Consider the following 22,187-nt stretch of genomic DNA (forward strand, 5'->3'; position numbering starts at 1 on the left):
TCATTTAATTGGGTGTCCAAGCTTCTGGGTGCTCCAGTGTGGGTGGCCATCCTGACTGACACTGTGGCCCAAGAAGTTCTATAATATCAGAGATGCAAAACAAAGATCTGAGTTTGCTGCAGAGACTGATCCCATCGCAGAGGCTGTATGCCTCTCCAGTTGAATATTTTCCTTTGTACCAGTCCCAGTCAGACCAGATTGAGCTGATGATCCAGTTTCAAAGAATATTTCCTTTTACAAGAGGCATTTCATATCACCCTTTTCTCCAATAATATGGAATCAGTTTTGAAACTCAATTGGAAATCTTACCCATCCAAAGGGAAGTTATAAAAGGCTACCTGCTAACCAGAGGAAGACCAGACTGATATAGGGTGCCAAATTAATTTAAAGTGGATAATGGATTATTTCCTTATCACTTTTTACATCTGTACTGGCTTTGCAATAGGGGTTATGAGAAATATGATGCATGCCAAAGGTGAAACTTTAGAGGTCAACTACTGCAAGAAATATTCTCTGCTCACTTTTCCTATAGTCCCCATGTGCTCTCATATCTCCCTGGGTGTGTGTTGAGTGACCCTGTGTTAGTCAGGGTTTTCCAGAGAAAAGGAAGCAATAGGAGATATATATATATATATGTATATATATAGGGAGAGAGAGATTATATATATAGGGAGAGAGAGAGATTATATATATAGGGAGATTTATTATAAGAATTAGCTCATGCAATTAAGAGAGAGAGAGATTATATATATAGGGAGATTTATTATAAGAATTAGCTCATGCAATTAAGAGACCAAGAGGTCCCACGATCTGATTTCTACAAGGTGGAATACCAGGAAAACCATGGTTTAATTCAGTGTCTGAAAGCCTGAAAACCAGGGGAGTCTTGTTTAAGGGCAGAAGATGGATATGCCCAGCTCAATCAAAGAGAGCAGTTATGTCCTTCTTCCACTTTTTTTGTTCCGTTGAGGCCCTCAACAGATTGGATGATGCCCACTTGTATTGGTAAAAGCAGTCTTCTTTGCATAGTCTACTGATTCAAGTGCTAATCTGATCTGGAAACATCCTTCCAGAACACCCAGAAATAATGTCTTACCAGATTTCTTGGCATCTCTTAGTCCAGTCAAGTTGACATTAAAATTTAACCATCATACTGTATTCACTCCCATTGTTGGAATTACTCACTCATTGTAACTGTTTACTTATCTGTCTCCATCACAAAGCTCAGCCTCCTAAAAAGGCAAGGCCAGTGCTGTCTGTTCATTCCTCCAGACATAGAACCATGCCCCCATGTACTTATGGGATGGTTTTAGAGGCTGAGACAATTCAGGCTGCTAACAGTCATGAGAGTCCTGTACTTCTTTTGGCCAGGCTTTCTCTCCCATTGCCCACCCTGATCTCCATTTTACCTCCATCTCTCTGTTTAAAAGGAGATGAATAATATTATACTTGTACAGTGGGTTTACATGTATTGTCTTATTTGCATTATCATTCTGCAGTAGTAGATGAGGTTAGAAATGAAATACCATGTTCTTAAATTTGTGAATCTCTGGAACAGGAATTGAGAACAATGACAATATCCTGAGTTTCCCAGAAGGTAACAACCATGGGGATTTTGTGGACATCTGAGAGAAGCACATGCACAGATGGTTTGCCTTTTATTGGCCCATTTTTCCCAGAAGGCAACACTAACTGAAACAAAGGAAGCTTATACCAGGAGGATATGGGGTCATAGCAGCCTTCAGGGTGGCCCTGGGTCCTTTCTCTGATGTCTGTCTCTCTCCCTCTGGTCTGTTCTGTATTGCTCATCTTATCTTGTAACTTCACAGTCCAGGACTTGTGACATTTTTCTTCTCTAGACTGGAAATGACAGAGCTGTCAAGCATTAGTTTCTGATTGGTATCTCTGAGTCAGGTCAGAGGGCTGTGGTTATTAAAACTGTGCAAAAAAAGTGTATACATGTATGTGTAACTGGTTCACCATGCTGCACAGTAGAAAAAAACTTGTATTGGGGAAATAACAGTTAAAAAAAAAAAAACTGCTCACATGTATCTTCTGAACAGCTAAATAAGTGTCCAGAAATAGAAGAAGAACTTGTTAGGGAAAGGTACCTAGGCGAATGTTTTCAGAGGTAAAGGTGGTGGAAGGCGGGTTTCCTTTGTACCTAAAGAAATAGCACCATTTGGGTAGGAGCCCTGTGGCAGATTCTCCATTAAGATGTCAAAGTCAGAGTTCCTGTCATGGCTCAGGGGTAACGAACCCTACTAGTATCCCTGAGGACACAGTTTGATTCCTGGCCCTGCTCAGTGGGTTAAGGATCTAGCCCTACTGTGAGCTGCAGTGTAGGTTGTAGATGTAGCTCAGATCCCAGTCAATGTCAACTGTATGAAATCACTTCCAGAAAGCAAATCATGAAAAAGTCCAACTTCATAGAGCTAGAACTATGATCATGGTAAGCTCTGACACCTGTAGTACAGTTGGCCAAGAGGGAAAAAATATACTTGAACTCTGAGGATACCCATAAATATTTTGGATAATCTCAGCTTGTATTACAGATGTGTCTTCTCCTATATTCCTCTCCCTTCACTTTCTCTTTCCTCTCTGATCTCTTTCTCTAGACCCTCTTATTTCTGTTCTTTCCCTTCCCTCCTTTACCTTCTCTGATCTTTCCTTCCTCTTCACCTTCAAATGCTCAGTGCCCCTTTGCATCAGTAAATGTGTACCAGACTTGTGCTATTGCCAATTCCCATGCTAAGAGCTGTGGTGTCAGGTGAATCAGTTGTATTTCCTACTCAGTACCAAGGAGTGATTTGATGGGCTTTGCCCAGCCCCTCCTGCAGCCCCAGTTTGTATTTCCTGGAACACTCTCCACTCAACTGCCTTGACTTTCTTATTCTATAATATGGGCAACTGGAATTGTTCTCAATCTTATCAAAAAGTATCCTCGAAAAAAAGTTTTTTTAAAAAATTGATTTATAGCTTACAATCTAAGGGTAAATAATGAGTTTATTATGCAACCATTGTTTTAGGTCAAGTCCCCAAGGTACAGCCTCCAACAATTCCTTTTTCAATAATATCTCTGCCTCTTGTCTTTCCTCTTAGATATCCTGGAGCTGTGATTGCTCCTGCCCTGTGGTGGCTCACCATCTAGGGGAGCAACATTTAGATTAATTGCTTTAAAATTCCTTAATCACTCTGAGAGTTGATATTACTAGCTGGCGCAACTGATTTGGAAATGTCCAGTTTAGTAGACTGTTGTACTTGGGGATGGGCAAAGCAAAGGGACAGAGCCAACAATTCTCAGGATACTCACTCTTAATTGCATAACAGGGAGAGGCATCAATTAACACAGGTACTGGCTGGAACACCTCATAATGCCTCCATTTCTAGTCAGATCAAAAACAGTTCACCCTGTAAATAAATAATAGGTTGGTTTCTGTTGCAGCCTGATTGAGATCAGCTAACCTTTAGGCAAAGAGCATAACTCTTCCTTGCTAAAGCTTTGGGCAAACTCTTTTCAGCTTTATGCAAGGGATTAGGTTAACTCTTGCAAAACTGGTTCACCAGGAACAATGACTAGGTGAATTTTTTTAGTATCTGACGTATTATGTCTGAGCAGCTATAAATAAATTTATAAGCTGGAGTTTCAAGGGCAGGGAGTATTAGCTTGCTGAAAAACAAGCCAACTGAATTATGGGCCTTTACCCAGCCAACATGCTGTGTTTTCATCTTTCCTTCTTGCAATTTTATTTTCTTTATCAAGAACTTTGACTGTCATTTTTTTTTCTTTTTTTTTTTTTTTTGGCTTTTGCCTTTTTAGGTCTACACCTGCAGCATATGGAGGTTCCCAGGCTAGGGGTCTAATCGAAGCTGTTGCTGCTGGCCTACACCAGAGCCACAGCAACGCCAGATCCAAGCCACATCTGCTACCTACACCAAAGCTCATGGCAACACTGGATCCTTAACCAAATGAGTGAGGCCAGGGATCGAACCCACAACCGCATGGTTCCTAGTCGGATTTGTTTCCCCTGTGCCACGATGAGAACTCCTCATTTTTTCCTTTAACAGTAATTTCTCTCTACCCTCTTCCTGTTGTGAATGTATGTGTGTGTGTGTGTGTGTGTGTGTGTGTGTGAGAGTGCGTATGTGAGTGCATGTGTGTTGTATGTGTATATATATCTCTACAGGGGATTAGAGAATCCTAGGTAGGTGTTATTAAATGTATATTTGCTTATTAATCTTTCCAGTAACAAAAGGCAGCCATCAAACAAGCAATACTCTTATCTGTCCTTTGCAGGCAGTGAATCTGAAAGCCCAGAGAAGTTTTCTCTCAAACAGAAAGTGTTTTGGAGTCTGAACAACTTTGCATTTAGACAGTGCAGCATTCAGTTCCAGATCTTGGCAGTGGGGCCAGCAGAGGGTGTGGCAATTACAGACTCTGCCACAGGGCAGAGTTTCCTATGGTGTGTTCTCAGGAGTTACTGACAGGAGGGATGCTACAAATGAATTTATTGAAATAAGGATTTCCAAGGAGGGAACTTTCTTGAAGTATTAAATGTGCTAATATGCTTTGTGCATAGTCAGGATGAGTTATAATATGTGTCATTTTCCATATTTATCATCGAAACTGCATCACCCACAGTCTTTCTCTAAGCCTAGCATTCTGAGAAATACAATTTAGTGGTGCCTGAAGGCCTAGGGAAGGAATGGAATGAATGAGGCATCCCCGAGTACAAAACTAATCCATCATAATTCCTGTTGGTCAGTGGATAATTTTCCACTTTCCACCACTGAAATCGATCTGAGGAGAGTAGCGCAAACTGAGGACTCCTGTTTGAGGGTCCAGGGCTTCTGAAATTTTCCCTGTTCCTTTATACCTTGTTCTACCATGTTCACTTGAAAAATCAACATTAATCCATTTGATTACAGAGCTGAACCTTTCTCCAGAGTAAGTGGTTTTAACCAGGTGTATGTTTAGGCATTATTTATTATCTGTTCATTTACCTTTTTTTAAAGTTCAAGTCAAATCCTGGTAACTGAAGCACATGCTCAAATTGATCCTTTTACCACTCCCCTTTCTTCTCTGCAAGTTGCTTTCTCCAGTTTCTATTAACTCATCACTGCCCTTGAATTTATAGCTTTGTCTTCCCAGTTCCCTGTGTCACCAGCTTGGTCTCTGCTGTCCAGGACTCTGCCTTGGAAATCTTACACTTACTTTTCTATATGTTCTGGAGCTCAACTCTGGCTGGCCTCCCAGAATCACCCAGTCTGCATGCCAATCCTGCTGACTCCACACAGGCTTTTGACTCAGTAATGAGGCCCAGCAATCTCCACTCCTAAATGGCATCTCAGTGGATAGTGATGGCCATTTAGGATTGAGAAACACTGCTGTAGGTTCAGGGAACATATTCTCCCATCTTCTTTCCAAGACCCCCTCCTGGGTCATGATTCCATTTCCCCTGGATCATGATTCCATTTTATACCCTCAGAGGGTATAAAAATGGAAGTGTTTTTGAAGTTTCTGCTATGTCCCAGGTGATATAAATATTTAAATATTAAATGTTCATTTAATCTTCACAGTACTCTTATGGAGTATATATAATCATTTTTATTTTAAGGATGAGGAAACCAAGATTTAGAGACTCTGAGTAATTTTCCCAAAGGTACACAATTAGGAAATGGCAGAGCAGGCTTTCAGACTCCAACTGTCAGCATCTTCAGCCTTGTTAATTAAAAATTGTGGTCCCTGGACCAGCAGAATCAGCATTCCCTGGGATCTTGGTAGAAAGTCAGATATCTGGATGCCATCTCAGACCTACTGAATCAGTTTCTTTGGGTATGGGGTCTAGAAATCTGTATTTTATCAAGTCTCTCCCAAGTGGTTTTGATGTGCCCTAAATTTTAAGAAGCAACCTAGAGTACCATGTATTTCCCCACTATATTGTCTTAATCTCTTTACCTAAATTCTTGCCTTGGAAGAATTGCCTTTCTATCTTCCTTCCTTTCTTTCCCAGTAGCACCACTATCATCTCACTATGCAATCTCATTAGTATCTTTCTCAGCCAGCAGTTTAAGACACTTGACTTCCAACCCTCTAAGGCACTGAAGATACTTGACTTCCAACCCTCTTTTCTAAACTTGGGGGTTCCTATGTGCATGTGGGCACATGCCACACACAGAATTAAGTTTGATCATACTAACTAGCTGCCTTGTTAATTTCTATACACTACAGCTAGGGAATCTCTGCTAGTGGTCTGCTTCAACTCTGGGTTCCCAGACAAAGAAATGCAAACATCCATTGGCTTTGGAAAGTTTCATTTAGCATTGAACTGTCTTTCCAAGTGGAGCAAGCATAGGGAGATTTTTGAACATGGATCTCCTGATAAATGGTACCTCTTTCATTTAGGGTTGGATGATGTCCAGATGAAACCAGAAATGCTCCTATGCTGCTCTGCCCTTAGCCAGAGGTTTCAGGAAGTAAATACCTCTTGGTGATTCTGCCTCTGTCTATATGTATAGAAAGTCCAGCTTGCTTGACAGAAGTCCAATTGCTATGTAAACAGTTTGATCCTAACTTAAAAATAATTTTTATGCTGTTTGGACTATATTTGAAAAATGAATTTATTTCACTGTCTTTAGTCTCATGAATAATACATAAGGATTGGTCAAAGATTAGCATTTTGGAGGGTTTTTTTTTTTTTTTTTTTTTGGTCTTTTTTCCAGAGCTGCACCCATGGCATATGGAGGTTCTCAGGATAGGGGTCTAATCGGAGCTGTAGCCACCGGCCTATGCCAGAACCACAGCAGTGTGGTACCTGAGCCACGTCTGCAACCTACACCACAGCTCATGGCAAAGCCGGATCATTAACCCATGGAGTGAGGCCAGGGATTGAACCCACAACCTCATGGTTCCTAGTCAGATTCATTAACCACTGAGACACGATGGAAACTCCAGCATTTTGGAGTTTAAAAAACAAAGTTTTCTTGGATGGCTGATGTACTCTTGTTACTTTATTTATTTATTATTTATTTATGTTGAAGTGTAGTTGATTATAAATGAACTAATATTATTTCAGTTTCATGTGTACAACATAGTGATTCAATATTTTTTATAGATTAGACTTCCTTTAAAGTTACTACGAAACAATAGCTGTATTTCCCAGTGCTGCACAATATATCCTTGCTGCCTATCTATTTTATACATAGTGGTTTGTATCTCTTAATCCCACACTCCTCTCTTGCCCCTTCCTCCTCTTTCTTCCCACTGGTAACCACTAGTTTATTCTCTATATCTGTAGTGCTTCATTGTTGAATAGAATAAAAGGAAATAGAAAGTTGACAGGGAAAACTTAGTTTAGGGAGTCTTTAGTTAATTTTCATCAGTTACATTTAGCTTCCCAGATTGTTTCTTCAATGCCACCTTTCACAAAAATATTCCATGAATAGATATTAAGTTATGTCCCTGGTCATCTATAATTGCCATGTTATTCTGTTCAATGGCATCCTCATGGAATTGTATCCTAGCTGGAATTGCAGTTGGTATATCAAGATGCATTTCTTTCTTTCTCTCTCTCTTTCTTTCCTTCCTTCCTTCCTTCTTTTTTCTTTCTCTCCCTTTGTCTCTCTTCTCTCTCTTTCTTTCTCTGTCCCTCCCTCTCTCTGTGTTCCTCCCTCTTTCTTTCTTTTCTCTCTTTCTGCCATATTATGCAGTGACTTGATATGGGATCTCAGTTCCCAGACCAGGGATTGAACCTGGGCCGCAACCATGAGAACACCAAGTCCTAACCACTACACCACCAGGGAGATCCCAAGATCCATTTATATCTTTCTTCTTTAAATGGATTCTCACTGGGTTAGAGATCCCAGCCATGAATACTCTTGGGTCAGCGTAATTACTGAAAGAAGAATAATAATTTTACCATACAGTGATCTTGCAAGAATCAACAGTGCAGCTCAGTTTCAAATTCTGCTCACATTTCAAATATATTTTTATATATTTTTCTTAGCAGTTTATTTGCCTTCTCATTGCCACCGGTTTTCCTGAGCATAGAACTCTATAAATAAAACCCAGTAATGGTGAGTGAGTGACTCAAAAGTCTGGTTATTTTTATTAGTAAACTATTTTGGGGGTAAGCACTCCACATCTCACATTCTCATGTTCCACAGCACTGTAAATAAGTCTGAATATTTTTCCTTGTGTTCAGGAGAATATCAAAACAGTGCCATCAATTTTCATGTTGAATAACTTTAGAGGGAATGATGGCATCTTATACCTAATAAACATGCAAGGATTTGTAAAAGTTGGCAAACTGCAAGGAAAACACACTTAGAAAATTGTGCTGTGATTTAATGTTGTGGCTATACAGCTTATTTACTTTTTTTTTCCTAAATCTTTAAAATGAAATTTAAAGTGCAATTGATCTCGACCTGGATGAGCAGCCTGTATATTAAATGGGGATTTAGTTAATATCCAAGGGCTGATCTGCTTCTGACAGTGAGACCCAGACAGCTCCCTTGGAAGTTTCCATAGAGGTTGATTAGCCTTTTTAAATCCCCCTTTTCCCCCTTCTTGTTGGCCTCTGCCATCTTTGGTTGTATGCTGATTTGCTACTCAGAATCCTAATTTTCTAAAATCATGACCTTGATGTATGAGGAGAAAGAAAATTTAATAAAACTCTTGGTTTTGAAAATCTTAAATTTTTCATATTAGCAGTTTTGAGGGCAAATCATTTACTCTTTTTTTCTATTTTAAAAATCTCCATGGAGTAATGGTTAAATGCAAATTATTTTATATGCTTTTTCAATATTTTACTTATTAAGCCCATGCTAAACCTCAGAAATATTGAGTCACCAATCTCTAATTCCTCATTCAGAATTTCCATAAAGCAGAAACAAATGTCTTCACTGTTATTATGTTGATAACATAACATAACATAACATAACATAACATAACATAACATTGTTATTGGTATTAACAAAACCAGTGACAACAACAAAATTTTTATACTTCTAGGATTCTATGTTAGGTATTGCATGAGTTTTGTTTATTAGATATGTGTAATAATCTTTGTTATTTAAGAGTAGATAAAATAACTCTACTACTTTAACTTCTTTGGCTCTGCCTTTTGCCACATGACTCTTCATTAGCAGTCCTAAGAACAAATTATGCACCAAAATTCCAACTAAGAGTTGATTATTTGCCTATTCAATGTCCCTATGAAAAATCTTATAAAAGAGCTTTTGTTTCAGAACTAAGTGCCATGAACATTTTGTTTCCCTCAGATAATGGCATGTTTTCTCTTTCTGGACAATGAGAACCATCTAATTGAACCTATCTTCCTTTGTGCTTTGACTGCCAGGAAGCTCAGAGCCAAACTTATAGCCCAACTTTTATGGCTGTAAAAGGTTCTATGAGCCATGTATCTGGGCTCTTGATATTGATCTTCAATCTTGACTTATGTTGACAATATTTTACATTATGATAAATAATTGTAAACATATCTATAGGCTACTTGAAATTATTATGGATTAAAGTAGGTTATAAACAAACGAATAAATTTGTTGTTTAAAAAACAATGTAGTTTTTACAGGAAAATAGCTTTGTGAATATTTTTTTTATTACTCAAATGAATTTATCACATCTGTAGTTATATTATGATATAACAATCCAATGCTTTGTGAATATCTTTAGATTCCTAGTCCAGATCTTAGAAGCTCATGTCATTTCAGTATACATTTCCTCTGTATTTACCATGTACCAGACAGATGTGCTCCTGGCATGGAGGTTTATAAGTATTAACAGATTTCAACCTCTCAAGAGTCCTCGGAGGCTATAGAAGGAGAGACAAATACAAATTATGCAAGACTAAATAAAATATGTGTTAAATAGCAATAAAAAGTTTTGATATAAGAGTACAGGGAAGGGAAAAATTATTTTGTTTTTCAAAAGCAAAAAATTGAGGGCAGGTCATTTCAAGCCAAGGAAGCTGTATGAAGAAAGCGTAATGTCACAAAATTCAAGCAAGAAATGAAGACAATGTCAGAACATTATTAGTAAGCAACAGATTATTATTAATACTGCTTTTTTTCTTTTGTTTTTAGAGCTGCACCCATGGCGTATGGAAGTTCCCAGGCTAGGGGTCAAATCTGAATTACAGCTGCCAGCCTACACCACAGCCACAGCAACACAAGGTCCAAGCCGGATCTGCAAACTACACCACAGCTCATGTCAGTGCCAGATCCCTGACCCACTGAGCAAGGCCAGGGATCAAACCCACAGCCCCATGGATACTAGTTGAATTCATTTCCACTGTGCCGCAATGGGAACTCCTTATACTGCTTCTTGAGGAAGACTGGTTCATGTAGAGATGAATAAAACATTTTAAAGAAGACTTCTGGGAATTTTACTACAATAGTCCTTATCATATGCATGTCAATTTAAAATTATATTTCTCCTTTTTCTTTATAGAGGGGTATTATTAGGACTTCTCTAATTCCTATCAATCATGATTGGGGCTACTTCTGAGTTGATAGTCATAACGAAGAGAGCAAGCAAAAGAGGAAGGGAGAATACAAGAAGAAAAGGGAAGGAAAAATGATGACAGAGATTAACTGTATTTTCCTAAGATAGAGAGAGCACATGAGGATCAAGAGAATATGAAAATTCTCAAGATAAAGAGTTTCTCTGGATTGGAACTGACTAAAATAGAGAAGGGTGAAGAGACTCTGGCATATGGAGAATTCTCCTTGGGAAGGATGACAGTGGAAAGGTTATTGGGTCAGTTTGTTCTGTCAGGATGGAACATGATGGCTATTTGACAAGACACACAGTTTGATACAATTAAACCATTAAGCTCATGATGTGTGTGCTGTGTAGGGGGTGGATGGGTCTGGGCACAGCTGGGTGGATAGGAGAAATCAGAGTCTTGCCCATATTAATGTTGGATTCCACTGACCATGTCACCACCTGAACTGTTTGACTTTGGTGGCTAATTTACAACATCAAGAAGAGCTGCTTGAGCAGAACCAGAGGGAAATTTCATAAACCTCAATTGCAGTGATTCCTACTAGGCAGGTACTTTCGGAAACAATTTATGCAAGGGCTGATTTCAACATGCACTAATGTATATAGTTTAGCTGGCGTTTTATATGGAAACCTTAGTAAACTATTCTAATTGGTGCCTAATTTACATGGATTAGAAAATTCCATAGGCACACACATTAGGGCTTAGGGATTTGGGGTTATTTAATGGAGAAAGCAGTTTGATTCAGATAAATAACCAGTTTTAGGGATTCTACTATAGTTTGCCTGATATAAACTAGACCTATTTTATTTTAATTTATTTTCTGTATGCCAATTTACTTATTTAGGTGATGATTTTAATAGCAAAATCTTGGAAACAAATGCTCATCAGCAAGGAACTGATTATAAAGTGTTTATCCATATAATAATAAGGCAAGTAATGCTAGCATATTATCTAAGATGCATATTTAAGTTAAAAAGGAAGATGCAGAACCATGTGTGAAGTATGCTAACGTATGTGTTTTAAAAGGAAGGGTCCTTATATATGTATCATCTGTGTATGCCTAGTGTTCCTCTGGAAGGCCACTAATGACAGTGTCTGGGATGGAAGGGAATATTAGGGATCAAGAGTAGGATGGAGACTTAACTTTTCACTGTTCCTTTTCAAACTAGTCAGTCTTAAGTTTCTTTTAGTTACTCTTGTCCAGCAGCTTCAACTAGCTTTCCATCTCTTTCCAATATTCAGGACAAAGGGAATCACAATGTCAACATCAGTCAGGAGGGCTTTGATTTTCTAGTCATGTTTTATGTGGATGTGTCCCACATTCCCCCATAACCTGGATCAGAGCAGCCCTGGCCTTAGTGTGAAGGCAGTTCTTTAGATAGACGAATGAGAAAGTCTCCCTCCTTGCATAGCAAGCAGAGTGGGATGGAGTTCAGCTTCCATTTATCTGAGGTTAGGTATGGTTGTGCAGTATGCACACTGAACAGCCATTTGTGGTGGCCCTGAACTGGGTCACCTTTCTGAGAGAGATTATGAGTTCCAGGAACCTCATCTGGTGTATCACTAACTGCAAACTCAAGCTCCAAGTAGATCATTGCAGCCTCCCTAATTTTCCACCTTCTATCACAGTCTTCAGAGTGACAAAGTCCAAGGAGCTAACTGTAAATTGATATGATGAATGATATGAGTTTTATGGAGGAGAATCTATGAAGGACTTTCAAAGAGTGAAGAGGAAGCTACTGTGCATGGTGGTAGTTGTACCTCCACTAGCAGGTGGAGCTGTCTAGGTCAGTGGTTCTCAACTGGGGCCCTCTAAGGGACCTTTGGCATAGTTTGGAGACATTTCTGGTTGTTTCAGCTTGGGATGGTGGTGCTACTGGCATCTAGTGGATAGAGGTCCGGGATGCTCTTGAACATCCTGAAATGCAGAGAACAGTGCACTGCAGCAGAGAATTATCTAGCCCAGAATGCCAGTGGTGCTGTCATTGAAAAACCCACTTATATGCTGTGGTAGCAAATAACTTAAAAAAAAAAACTCAGTGGCTTAACTCAATGAATAATGATATCTCCCTCAAGTTATATGTCCAACATAGGTTTGCAGTGGAGTCCTTCTCATTGTAGTTCTACCAGGGAGTCTGGCTGATGGAGTCCATGTGGACGTCCACCATCATTGTGACAGGAGAAGGAAGCTTGGTGGGTGGACGGGAGATTTTCAACTTCTGCCCAGAATTGGCACATGTCCTTTCCATTCACATTCCATTGGCCCTAGCCTAAATTCAGATTAGGTGGGAAGTACATTTTGGTCCTCTCCTCAGAAGGAGGAGAGAATAGGAATTGTTTTGAATTGCCTTCATGATTATTGTACTGATGGTAGTGGTGGTTGTGGCAATGGTTTAAAGATTTAAGGAAGGTTTCTGTTCTTATGCTTTTGCTTCATAATAACCACCCCAAACGTAGGGGCTGAGGACAACCACCATCATTTTATTAGCTCATGAAGCTGAAATTTGAATAGGTCTGGAAGGGAACAGCTCATCTCTATACCATGTGGTGTCAGCTGGGGCAGCTTGAAAACTGGGAGCTGGAATCATCCAAAAACTTGATCACTCACATGTCTGACAGTTGATACAGGCTTTAGACTGAGACCTCAGCTCTGACTGTCAGCTGGACCACCTACACGTGACCTCTACATGTGGCTGTTAGGCTTCCTTACAGTTGGTGGCTGGGTTCCAAGGCAGAAAGTAAACGCTGCCAGTTTCTTAAAGCCTTCGTCTGGAAACTGGCACAGCACCACTTCTACCATATCTGTTTATCGAGGAGTTATAAAGCCCAAAGTTAAGGGGAGGGAACATAGACATCATCTTTTAATGGGGGAAGGTCAGAGAATCTAGGGGCCATGTTTTAAAGCTGCTTCTCAGTGACAGTGTGGAAGAAATGGCAAGATTTTTTTAGGTGGGGTTTGGGGAATGGGCATTCTGGACAAAGGCACACCAGAACTGAATTAGTCTCAGTTTTCTAGATGATCTTGCCTCATAGCTATTCACTCCCAAGTGTTATAAAAATGTTATGATCCAATTATAAAATGCACATCAAATGCACTGTTTCACTAATGTGAACCGTAGTCTGGGTTTATGCTGATTTAGTTGTCTAAAATTATACATGATTCATTCTAATGCAAACAAATGCAATTATTAAAAGTAAAAAATACGGAGTTCCCATTGTGGCACAGGGGAAACAAATCCAACTAGGAACCATGAAGTTGCAGGTTCGACCCCTGGCCTCGCTCAGTGGGTTAAGGATCTGGTTAGTTGTGGTGTAGGTCACAGACACGGCTCGGATCCCGCATTGCTGAGGCTGAGGCATAGGCCGGCAGCTGTAGCTCCATCCAAATATTTGTTAAGTGTTTGTTTTGTTTTTGTTTAATAATAATAATACTTTATAATAATATTTAGTTTACTTCACTTTGGGAGTTTAGTAGACTAGTGCCCACTCTGCTTTGGATTCATTTTGCTTTGAACTTCATGGTTCAATTTAGACCTTAAAGCAGATTGGACTTGACCTGAAGCACTTTCTTCGGGAATCAGATGCAATAGGGGTTGAGGAATAGCATGAATGAGCCATCCATTATTTGATTTTAAGAAAGGGATTATTACCAACATCCATGTGTTTTCCTACCTTTTGGGAGTCAATCCTAACAGCGTTGGCTGTGGGTCATAGAACCACAGAATTATAGAGCAGAGAACATCTTTCAAGGTCATCCAAGTTCAGCTTCCTCATTTTGTATACGAGAAAAGTGAGAATCAATGTGACAAAGTAACCTCTTGGAGTTACAACTCACTGTTACGCAGAAAGAGGAAGCATAGGGAGTTCCCATTGTGTTTCAGCAGGTTACAAACCTGACTAGTATCCGTGAGGATTCTGGTGTGATCGCTGGCCTTGCCCAGTGGGTTAAAGAGCCAGTGTTGCTGTGAATTGTGGTGTAGGTTGCAAACGTGGCTTGGATCCTGTGTTGCTGTGGCTGTGGCCTAGGCCAACAGCTGCAGCTCTGATTCAGCTCCTAGCTTGGGAACTTCCATATGCCGCAGATAAGGCCCTGAAAAGAAAAAAAAAAAAAAAAAAAGAAAGAAAGAAAAGAAAGAGAGGAAAGAAGTGTAGGGGACGCTGAAGAATTACAGGGAATCAGATGTTCCCTCCTGTGTTTTCACTGAGGAAGTAGTTTCTTAGCCTATGCTGCTTTGGCTTCTCTTGTGACCCCTGTCCCAGCCCTTGGCTGCATCTACTCCACATCCCCAGGACTCAATCCTTCCATCTGCCTTCTGTTTATGCACTCACAGCTGCTTTCCCCCCTCATCCTTTGTTCTTGTTCTTTAAAATCCAAGGGGGAGTTGCTCTTCTGAAAGCATTTGAATTCAGCTCATGAAAAATTCTATAACAAGTGTACTAGACTGTTTGATCTCTGGCTTCTTTCACACATTTGCCCTTTATACCCTGAGAGCCATGAGCTTCATTTCCTTGGAGCAGATTGCAATTTCAATGGAAAGGAAATAACTGTGTAGCCTTCAAGCCGAGTTCAGTTCTAATAAGAATCAAGCAAAGCTCAATTCAGGGCCACTGTGGAAACTCAGGCACTGAATCAGGCTGTAGAAATCTCTGTGCCAACACAGCTTAAAGGTTATGATATTGGAAAATCCTTGACCTGGGTTCAAATTCTATCTGCACCATTTACTATCTGTGTGATCTGAGTAAGATGCTTAAATTCTGTAGATTCATTTTCACCTTACATAAATGGGAACACTTGTATGTTCAAAAGTTTGTTCAGTCATTCAAGAAATATGTTAGTGCATTCTGAGTATCAAACTCTCCTGGCTTATGATCCAGTGATTCAATAGGTATGAGTCAAATAATCACAAATAAATATAGAATTATAAATAAGTAAATCCATAAGCTTTAGATCCATAAATCAGGACCTCCTGGGCAAACTGGGATATCTGGATCTGCCCCCGCCTACCACACACTTCCCATGACAAAGAAGGTTGGGAAAGACTTCCCTGGGGAAGGGTAGACGGAACTGAGATCTACGGAAAGAGTGAGGATTACTAGGCAAAAGGGGTAAGACAGGAATAGTTAGGCCAGGAGAGCAAGTAGCATATGCAAAACTCTAAAGCAAGAGATAGCATGGGGACTGCAATAGATTGAAGACCAGTATGGTAGAAGACCAGAGGGTGTGTGGCAAATGTAGGGGCCAGAACACTTGCCTGTTTCATAGGTGTTAGGAATGTAGGCTTGATCCTGGCTGGTTTTAAGTAGGAAAATTGCAAGACCAGATTTGCATTTTAAAAAAAAAATCAGTTTGGCTAACAAGCAGAATTGAGTTAAGTGGTGATTCTCAGTCTTGACCTTCAAAGTGAAACTTTTAAACAGTGTCAGAGCCTGGGCCCCATCCTCAGAGATTTGGATTTTGTTGGTTTAGAGTATATTCCTGTAGATTATAATGGATGCCAGGGCTGAGGTTCACCCAGGATGGAGGCTTTATGGATGTGGGAAAGAACAATTGCGAAGCTTTTATAGTAGTCCTGATAAGAAATGATGGAACAGATTTTGAGACAGAGCAGGGACCCTGTGGTTATACAGCAGTGATTCTCAATCTATACTGGACTTCCAGTCCCTGGAAGATTTGTTAAAATGCAGATTTTTCTGGGCCTTTTAATTCCATAGGTCTGGGTTGGGACCTGAGAACATGCATTTCTGACCAGTTCTCTGGAGATGCTAATCATGCTAGTTTGGTGATCACTGATCTAGAGAAAAGCTGTCAGATTTGGTAGATAAAATGAACAGAATTTGATGGTAGATGGTCTGTGCAGCTAAGGATGAGGGGGACTGTAAGGACTCTTCAGTTTTCTGAATTTTGCAACTGAATGTGTGGGTTGTGCCATTTATTGATATCCAGGGAACAGCCACCCAGAAGGGACATGAATGCATGTATTTAAGGGTGTCTTTGAAACAACTAAGTGAATATATCAAGTAGGGACTTGGGAGAACTTGAGGGAAGGTGATTAGAGCTATAAATTTTAAAATTATTGTATAGATAATCACTGAAAGGACTTATCAGTGGGACCACTCAGCTTTGCAACATTTTTTTTTAACTCTTATCCTTAATTTCAAAGCTCTGACTTCTCTTTTTGTTAGCCTTTCCAAAGTGTCATAACCCTTCCAGCCTCAGTGCCTCCTTAAGTTCCATTCCTTCTGTTTGGAAGAATGCTTCCTCCCAGGCCTTCACATTTAGCTTCTTTTGCCCCTTTAGATCCCACCCCTCAGGCTTGGTCATTAGCAACCAGGAACCTTTGTTCTCTGATTTATAGCACAAATCAGAGTTGGTGGTTATGTGTTTATTTGTGTGATTATTTTCTAAAAGGTCATCTCTCCTGCTAGATTCCAAGAAAACACCACTGCATCCTGAGGGTTTCTCTCAATCTTATCACACTTCAGGAAATCCTCTGAGACAGTTGTTAAATGTCCAGCAGGTCTTTTACAGAGATGGTAGTTGTTAAAACAGATAATTTCTCAGGAACAGGGAGAAGCAGTTCTTTGTGAAGCAGTTGCTAGTGTTTTTTCAGTAATGAGATTAAGTTTTGTAGGACTCCTCCGGCTGGGTGAATCAGCAACAGCGGCATCTGGTGGAAGTTAAGTGATGCAACAACTATGACCTGTCTGGGCTTAAGGTTGTTTTAAACAAATGCTGCTTTGGGAGAAAAGACTCTCTCTCTCTTTTTTTTTTTTCCAACCCTTAAAAATATGAGTAATATTTGTTAAAGGGAAGATGAACTATCTTTTTGAGAGAGCTAGCTGGAATAATTGGATATTGAAAAGTGTTTGGTTTTCAAAGAGGAGAGGCACTGTAATTTAGAAGGGTTTATTCAAAGAACACTTATGGTAGGAAATAAGGAAGTTAGAGATCTCCACCCAGAACCAGCATCACAGAAAAACAGGAACAGGCGTATAGTTGGGTTTCTCAGATCTATTTGCATTTTGGAACTGACAGGTCAGCGAGGATATTGTTCATCTCTAGCCTGTTGTCTTGTAGCTTCCTTGGTGGCAGATGCAGGCCTCCATTACTTTCTCTGCTCTGTTACACTGCTATGGGCCTTCTTCCTGCAGAAGCATGGTGTTACTAAAATGATGATATCAGAGACTGCCCAATATGGTGGGGTGAAGGTATGAAATAATTTTTCTTTATTTCCAATTTTTTCTCAGAATGGGGAAGGCTTTTTAATTCTGCTATAGAAAATGAAAACTGAGGAGTTCCCGTCGTGGCACAGTGGTTAACGAATCCGACTAGGAACCTTGAGGTTGCAGGTTCGATCCCTGGCCTTGCTCAGTAGGTTAAGGATGTGGCATTACCGTGAGCTGTGGTGTAGGTTGCAGACATGGCTCAGATCCCACATTGCTGTGGCTCTGGCATAGGCTGGTGGCTGTAGCTCCGATTAGACCCCTAGCCTGGGAACCTCCATATGCCGCAGGAAGCGGCCCTAGAAAAGGCAAAAAAAAAAAGAAAATGAAAACTGTGACTGTAGCCCACAATTTATGAAATTGATTTCGCAATGTGTAGCTCTCCTCTACTTCTAATTCAACTACTCTTGCCACTATCAGCAGACCTACTGATGGACTTGAAGCCAAGTGGGTTGACTTCCCTGGATATGATATTCCTATGGGACAGAGCTTTTTGTATCCAGCTGCTTCACAGACAGTTGCCCAACATGCATCTTGTTTGCTCAGAGATCTTGTGCCCTCTCTTATTCCATTCACCTATCACCACTGTTGGGGAGTCATGTAATACAGAAGCTAATCACTGTACCAGTTAAGAATTTTTGATTCAAATCGCTTAAATTGTAAGGGAATTTATTTCTTATTTAACTGGTAAGTCTAGCAATGGAATGGCCTTCCAGTAGGAGATGATTCAGTGGTTCAATGATATCAAAAACTCTATTTATTTTTCCACTTTGCTATCTACAATGTTGGCTTCATCCTAAGATTGTCTTCCCTTGTTGTCATAGGTTTTGCATCAGTCAGGATCAGCTAGATTATGCTCTAGTAATGTTATGGACTGAATGCTTGTATACCCCCAAATCTTTCTGTTGAAGCCCCAGCGCCCAAATGAGATAGTATTAGGAGGTAGGGCCTTTGGAAGCAAACTAGAGAGTAGAGTCCCACGATGGAATTAGTGTCCTTATAAGAAGAGGAAGAAACACCAGCGTTTCCTCTCTCTGTCCTGAGAAGACATAGTGAGAAGGCAGCCATCTACAAGCCTGGAAGAGTGTTCTCACCAGACACCAAATCTGATCAACAAATACATTTTGTTGTTTAAATCACCCAGTCTATGGTATTTTGCTCTGGAAGCCTGAGCTGACTAATAATAGAACTCGGTACGGTGAAGTGGGGTGCTGTGGAAATGGCTTTGGTACTGGGTACTGGGTAGAAAATGGAAGAGTTTTGAAATGCATGCCAAAAAAGCCAAGATTACCATGAAGGGATTGTTCAAGGTAATTCTGGTGAGAACCCAGATAGGAAAGAGGAGTGCCCTGAAGAACGCTTCCTTTTTCATAAGGCATAATAAATGAATGTGAATAGAATGATAGAAATAGAGATGGTAAAAGCCATTCTGATGATGTCTCAGACGGAAATGAGGAACTTGTTATTGGACAATGGAGAATGGCAGTCCTTGTTGAAAAGTTGCAAAGAACTTGACTGAATTTTGTTCGCAGTCCAGTGTTTTGCAGAAGGTAGAAGCTGTTGAGTGATAAACTGGGTATTTAACTGAGGAGCTTTCTAAATAAAATAATGAAGGACTGGCTTGGTTTCCCTGACTGTTTATAGTAAAACACAAGAAGGGTGGAATGAGTCATAGAAGGAATTATTAAGTAAAAAAGAACCAGAATTTTAAAGATTTTGAAAACTCTCAGTGTATCTCTGTTGCAGAGAGCACCAAGGATGTGGTGGAATAGTCATTTGATAGGTTAGTATGATGTGAACCACGGATCTAATCAGCCACCGCAGAGGAAACTCTGCCAGTTTGAACTGAAGGGGATGGCTGTGGGACTTCTTAGATCCTATAGGACTGGACCACAATGCTGTGTGACTGAAAGTGTGCTATTCTTCAGGAAAAAGGAAGAATAACCCCAAGAAGGTGATTCAGAGATCATCAGGGCCGCTCGTCTTGATTCTCTTCCCTTCCTGTCAGGCAATATGTTCCCTTCTCTGTAATATTCTCTCTTGTGCAAATGAAAGGTATTGGATTCAGTCATTATAATAAACTAATTACACTAAGGTGTTGGAGCTCCACATACAGCAAGGTTCATTCCATTCCATGGAAAAGGACCTTGGATAGCAGCTCCCTCTGCTATCGCTATCTTCTTCTTTTCTTTTCCTGCAGCTAGGAGCAGCATCAACAGTTGTTCCTTCTGGCTATTACCAGAATCTTCTGGTGAGGGTGGGACTGTCTGGCACCATACACTGTTTTTGGCACCACACCCTGCAGAACTAGGGGTCCAAGCCCATAGAGCCACTGTCCCTCTACTGATGCTCTCACTCCGAACCCTCCCCTAGGTCTCTATCTTTCTATCTCTTTGCTTAAGGGCACATGGGTTATTCATCCATTCTTTTTTCTAGGACTCTGAGAAGCCTATGACTCAAGGCCGATGTTTGTAATTACCTCTTTTTCAAGCCCCATCACCCCAGAAACTGGGTGATAGTTTTTCTATCTCTAAAAAATGGAGATAGCATTCTCGGTGACTGCATGTCATTGCTTCTTGGCACATGGAAGACTAGGTAAAGAGGTGATGCAGGAATTCTCAGAAATATTTTAAGTAGAGGCATCTGGTGGGACCAGGAGAGCATTTAGTTATTTATGCAAGTATTTTACTTAAATGCCTACTAAAGATGGAGACTAATTTGCTTATTTTAATGCAATATAGCTTAAAAGCAACAAAGAGCACAATTTTAAGTGTACAATTTTGATGAGTTTTTCCTATGTACACATTTATGTAGCTACCATAAAGACCATTCCGAGAGCATTTCTAGCACTTTAATACTCTCCCTATGCTCCTTCCTAGTCAGAATGTCCCCCAAGGTATTTACTTTTTAGAAGAATTATAAATGTTTCAAACATAAAGCATGGAAAACAACAAAATATACATATATATACACACACACATATATACATATATATTCCTCATACTTATTACCCAGGCCAGTGATTATAAAGATTTTGTCAGACAATATTTATCCATCCCCCTTCTCTTTATGTGTTTGTGTTAACTGTTTTAAGTACACCTCAAATATCACATCATTTTATTTTGATATACATCTCTAAAAATATGGATCTTTTCTTATATAACCATAAAGCCACTATTATTCATGACTAAACAATAAATTCTTAGAATCATTTAATGCACAGTACACATTGCAGTCTCCCTAGTTGTCTTTGTGTAATTCATTTGGTCACATTGGGATCCATCTAGGGTCCATGGGTAGTTCTCTGTCTTTCTCTTCATCACTGACTTGTTGAAGATGCTAGTATGTTGACCTGTAGAATCTCCTCCATTGTCTGTTTCCGTGAGGTGATGTTTAACTTTTTCCTCCAGCTGCCACTTTCTTTTTTGACTGTAATTCAGCTCTAAAGCCTTGATCCAGTGCAGGTTCAGGGTTGTTGTTTGTTTGTTTGTTTGTTTTTTCCTTTTCTAGGGCCACTTCCCGCGGCACATGGAGGTTCCCAGGCTAGGGGTCGAATCGGAGCTGTAGCCACCAGCCTACGCCAGAGCCATAGCAACACAGGATCCAAGCCGCATCTGTGACCTACACCACAGCTCACGGCAATGCTGGATCCTTAACCCACTGAGCATGGCCAGGGATGGAACTCGCAACCTCATTGTTCCTAGTTGGATTTGTTAACCACTGCGCCACAACGGGAACTCCTGTTTGTTTGTTTTTTGTGAGAATATGATGTTGTGTATTTCACATTGCATCACTTTGGGAGGTACATCAGATCTGGCTGTCTCATTTTAATTTGATATAAATATTGATTCTTGAATTTAAGTATTCACAGCCTGATCTCTCCCTTTCCTTATCAATCTTTCATCTGATGGTTTCCACATTATCTTTAAACACTTATTCTACAAATATTTGTCGGGGCCTCTTCTGTGTACCTTTAATGTGCAATATACTGAGGTTACCAAGGTGGACAAAAGGAACGATTTCTGACAAGTGTAGAAACTGTTCATGTGTCTTTATCCTAAGAATATACCCTCCAAATATAGAGTATCTATTTTTAGAGCTTATTTCCTTCCTTCCTTTCTTCCTTCCCTCCTTCCTTTATTTGTCTTTTTTTTAGGGCAGCATCCATGGCATATGGAATTTCCCAAGCCAGGTGTCTAATCAGAGCTGTAGCTGCCAGCCTACACCACAGCCATAGCAATGCCTGATCCTAGCTGCGTATGAGATCTACACCACAGCTCATGGCAACACCAGATCCTTAACCCACTGAACAAGGCTAGAGATCAAATCCCCGTCCTCAGGTATACTAGTTGGGTTCATAACCACTGAGCCACAATGGAAATGCCTAGAGATGATTTTCTAGTCAGGGAAAAAGATGTGAATGGAAATTACAATGGA

General features: G+C 40.1%; 1 protein-coding gene across 7 annotated transcripts in view; it reads left to right on the forward strand.

Annotated features, from left to right (window-relative positions):
• The window catches only part of TMC1 (transmembrane channel like 1), a 396,445-nt gene that overhangs the window by 160,925 nt on the left and 213,333 nt on the right, over window positions 1–22,187 (forward strand). For 2 of the 7 annotated variants that reach the window (XM_021064879.1, XM_021064890.1), the window contains exon 1: window positions 14,630–17,735. The exons of the other annotated variants lie outside the window; for them this stretch is intronic. The gene's annotated coding sequence lies outside the window, so the exon portion shown is untranslated. Of the gene's footprint in view, window positions 1–14,629; window positions 17,736–22,187 lie in introns of those variants that run through there. 7 annotated transcript variants of the gene reach the window in all.

This window comes from Sus scrofa, chromosome 1 (genome assembly GCF_000003025.6).
Source record: "Sus scrofa isolate TJ Tabasco breed Duroc chromosome 1, Sscrofa11.1, whole genome shotgun sequence".
Lineage (NCBI taxonomy): Eukaryota > Metazoa > Chordata > Mammalia > Artiodactyla > Suidae > Sus > Sus scrofa.